This window comes from Lycium ferocissimum, chromosome 4, assembly GCF_029784015.1.
Source record: "Lycium ferocissimum isolate CSIRO_LF1 chromosome 4, AGI_CSIRO_Lferr_CH_V1, whole genome shotgun sequence".
NCBI lineage: Eukaryota > Viridiplantae > Streptophyta > Magnoliopsida > Solanales > Solanaceae > Lycium > Lycium ferocissimum.
Window position 1 is genome coordinate 48,504,884 of NC_081345.1, and position 4,677 is coordinate 48,509,560.

The 4,677-nt window shown below is 36.6% G+C and overlaps 1 pseudogene; it reads left to right on the top strand.

Annotated features, from left to right (window-relative positions):
* Positions 1-719: 719 nt before the first annotated feature.
* LOC132054808 (phenolic glucoside malonyltransferase 1-like) lies at positions 720-2,099 on the top strand (annotated as a pseudogene).
* Positions 2,100-4,677: the final 2,578 nt, after the last annotated feature.

A 4,677-nucleotide genomic window follows, 5' to 3' on the forward strand; every position in this document is an offset into this window, starting at 1 on the left:
ATGTATATAAATGTAGATATGTTTTGAAAGTGAAAATGATTCCTCCTCATGGCTAGCTGTGTCAGGAATAATAAATGAAGGCAGATTAAGTATGATGAGTAGTAGAATGAGTGGTGCTCGGTAGTTAGCTCCGGGTACCCGTCATGGCCCCTAGTCGGGTGGTGACATTAGGCCTGCCGAATAGGTCTAATTTGCTACGAAATTCTGCCTTGCGAATATTTTTTTTTTATACTCTCCTGGGGTTCGAACCCAGAATCTAAGGAGTATTTTCGGCCACTTAAAGTGACGAAGGACAAAAATTAAAGATCAGCAATTTGAGGGACAAAAATTAAAGACCACCTCCGAATAAGGGCATTTGTGCGAATGACCCGTCTAAAACAAGTCATGAATATTTGTGTGACTGTAAACATTTCATTAAGGATAAAATAGAAAATCTAAAATTAAATTATTTATAAATATAAAAATATATCATTCTTAGACAGGGGTAGTAGCTGCTTTTCATCTCAAGTCCCCCACATTCTCTTTATTTTCTGCAGGCAGTGATAGGGCTAGTCAACAACAAATTTCACGTGTTGTCTGGAACTAGTAGAGTACATTTTTTATGTCTCGACTAGTAAGGTACATATCAGAGTGACTTTATATATCAATTCATCGTGTGCAATTTCTATTTCTATACATTTATAAGCCAAACTTTACTCTCTTTTCTTAACCAAACAACAATGGCTTCGGTGATTGAGCAATGTCAAGTTGCTCCACCTCCTGGCAGTAGAGATGAGCTGACACTCCCTCTTACGTACTTTGATATTTTGTGGTTAGGTTTCCACCGTACGCGGCAGATTCTGTTCTATAAGCTCCCTGTTTCCCGAAATAGTTTCGTCGAAACCATTATTCCTAGTCTCAAATTAACATTCACTCTCCCTCGCTCTCAAACACTATTTACCCCTAGCTGGCAATGTTGTTTGTCCAGTAAATTCAAAGCGGTTATCCTGAACTGCATTATGTGACGGGAGATTCTATATATGTTGTCTTTTCTGAAAGTGATATGGACTTTGATTATCTCGTTGGTAACCATCTCCGTAATGCTAAGGATTTTTATCCCTTTGTTCCTCAGTTGACACCTAAGGATGCACCGGGGGTACAATTAGCCCCGGTCTTAGGTATTCAAGTGACACTTTTCCCCAATCATGTCATATCCATTTGCTTCATTAACCATCACGTCGTTGGTGATGCAGCTAGCATAGTAGCTTTCATGAGGGCATGGGCGTCGCTCAACAAATTCAGTGGAGATGAGCAATTCTTAGCAAAGGAGTACATTCCGTTCTATGATAGGTCCGTCGTCAAAGACCCAAATGGACCAAGGGATTAGATATGGGGCGACAAGAAGAAACATAAGCTAGAGATGCGTGACATAATGGTGACTCCTCCTGAAAACATAGTTCGAGGCACTTTTATTATAGGACGAGATGACATCCAGAAGCTCAAAAATTTAATATCATCAAGGCGACCGAGCCTAACTCATGCGACATCATTCACCGTAACAATTGGTTATGTACGGACTTGCTTGATAAAATCAGAGGACGCAATTGGGGGAGAAATAGACGAGAATGTAATGGAGTTCTTCGGATGTGCAGTAGATTGTAGAGCGTGATTCGATCCCCCACTTCCTTCATCTTACATCGGGAATAGCATCATCCCGTACATACTAAGAATAAGGCATGTTGATTTAGTTGGAAACGAGGGCTTTACAATTGCTGCGGAATCAATTGGAGACACTATCATAAAAGGAACAAGGATAAAGATTACATGTCGTGTAGTTGAGTGGTTTAAAGAACTTACCGACGCAAAGAAACATCGGTTTCTTTCAATTGTTGGATCGCCAAAGTTTGACTTATACGCTGCTGATTTTGGTTGGGGAAGGCCAAAAAAAAAAACGGAATTCATTACCGTGATAACGGAATATCGATGTCCCTAAGTAAGTCCAAGGACTCGAATGGAGATTTAGAAATTGGATTGTCTTTGCCCAAACCTCGAATGAATGCTTTTGCTGTTATATTCACCCACGGGCTCAGCTTTCTATAGCAAATTTAACTAGAATTATATTTTCAGCACAGCATAAAGTTGCATTAATTACATATTGTAGTCGATTGAATAAATATGAAATGTTTTAAATTATAGTAAGTAGATTTCGTCCAAGTGATGCTTTATTACTGAATCAAGATCAGAACCCTCCTTTCATAATCAACATAGTGTAAAGGATGGCATATAATTGGACTTCATTGAGTATTGATCAAGTTTACAGCTCCCTTCACTTCAATTTGTTTGTCGTACTTTCCCTTTTAGTCTGTTTAAAAAAGAATGTCTCTTTCCTAATTTACAAACTCTTTAATTCAACATTCCACATGCATATTTAATATCACAAGATTAAAAGACAGTTTGGTATATTACACATCTTTTATTTAAGACGAATTCTTTTTTTATTGTCATCACCTCGGGCCCAGTCGAAGACAAACAAATTGAAACGGTGTGTTTCTGAAAATCCGTTAACCTCGATAACTAATTTGTGAACATGACGACATTGGATTATGGTCAAAATAAGCCTCATTAGTCATCATACATTTAAACACATTTCTATCAATTTCTTATGTTGTGCATTTCTATCGAACTAATGAATGAAAGTGTGATGGATGGTTTCAACCTGTGATATTCTACAACACAAACATCTCCAGTCAAGCTGCAAACCAAATATATATGGACAATGCCTCTTCAAATTGAAGCTTCTTTTTAAGAAGTATCCATGTCAAGAATGATATCTTGAAAGGAAGAAGTTGTGCCAAACTCTAGAAAAGAGAAGGTCGTCCTGTAAAATTCCAAGCAGAAAAAATAGAGAAAACCCCATTAGTAGAAAGGGTCCAAATAGGAGAGTCAGGGATAGAAAGGTTACCAATTTTAATAGTGAGAATGTGTTAAGCTAGGAACTATTGAAAGTGCATTATGTTCAAGCTGTCAGTAATCATTGCAGATGATGTCTTTAATAGGTTGATTTCTTGGTCTCTCATTGACTGATATGATATGAGCAATTGCTCCCATTCCGGTCCAGCTACCCACTATAAACTCATATTACCATCATTGATCTTCCACAAAATATTCTCCTAAGTGGTGTCTCTAACTTGTATCATTTTTTTCCAGCAGTGTGACTGGCCAGCCATCCAAATTAAATTTTCTTCACTGATTGAATAGTTCCGCAATGTTTTGCTTTTAGAAATTTAGACCAAATGGAGTTACACGTTCTAAATCTACACCATCTCTTCATAGCTAAAGCATTGCTGAAATCCCTCATGGATCTAAATCCAGAGTCCGGGAGCTCTAGTGATATTTTTGCTCACCTTCCCTAATTCCCAAGTAGAATTTGGCTAATTGTTTTTCTAGTAGTTATCAGTGGTTCCATAGCAGCTAATAAGTGAATGGAATGTGACTGAAGAATATGTTTAATCAAAATAGCTCTTTCTCTATAGCGAGAAGTTTTCCTTTCCAACCAGCTGTTTTCCTGTCTATTATATTGACCTCTTTATTGTAGTTAGAGATCACATTTCTTCCCACACAAAGGGGGGAACCAAGATAAGTGATAGAAATATTTTTATTCCTGTATCTAATGGTATTTTTTATTCTTGTAATCATGTTATGATAGGTTTTAGAAGCCACAAGAAAACATTTTTTTTCTTTGTTAATCTTCTGTACTAAGATAGCCTCATAGAATTGGATAACTGTGTGACCATAGAATTGGAGCTCTGATTCCATCTCCCTCTGCATACATGGACTCTGCCTAGATTACGTAAGAGATGATTTTTTTTTTTTTTTTTTTTTTTGGTTTACTAAGAGATTATCGATGTGCTTGGTGAAGGAAATTAATTTTCATTGAAAATGTTTTTTTTTTTTTAATAATAAGTAGTTCTCTTACTTATTTTCTTGTATTTGCTAAGTAAGCAAAAAACATATTATACCAAAAATATTTATATGTAATCTAGGAAAATACTATATATGGGGGTGAGGGTGGGAAGATCAGGAGGTGGCTAGCTTTGCAAGGACCATAGGCGAGCCAAACCATCCTTCAATCTACACTCAACTTGCACCAAATCATTCTTTTTCAGTCTATTTTCATCCAACACACATCCTAGACGCATAAAAACGTAACATTAAGCACAAAGCACTATAAATAATACTCAAATGACCATTATAATAATAAAATATGAGGCAAATAATGACTAAATACATGCATTTTAGACCGAACATAAGTCGTAAAGATCAGAATCCTCATTCATAAGCAACATATAGTGTACTGGATAATTTTTCATTCTTTCGGATGTGCAACGCCAAGGATATTTTTGCACAACTCTTTTTAAATGATGACAAAAATAGAGGTCTCAAATGATCCTATACGTGCAAATATGTTTTACGCTGCTATTTAAGGTGTGATTTGCAAGACTGACGCCTATATGAGTGGTCGTAAATTATTGGTCCCGCTTAACAAAATTTTTAAGATTGTCCGCTTTTGTCCATCGGCATCAGGTGTGGGCTTAAATTAATTTTACATGTGGGGCAGAAGTTCGAGACATTTTAATAACTCAGAGCCATGAACCTGCTCAATTCATTCACAACGAATTCTACTTTTATAAAATCACT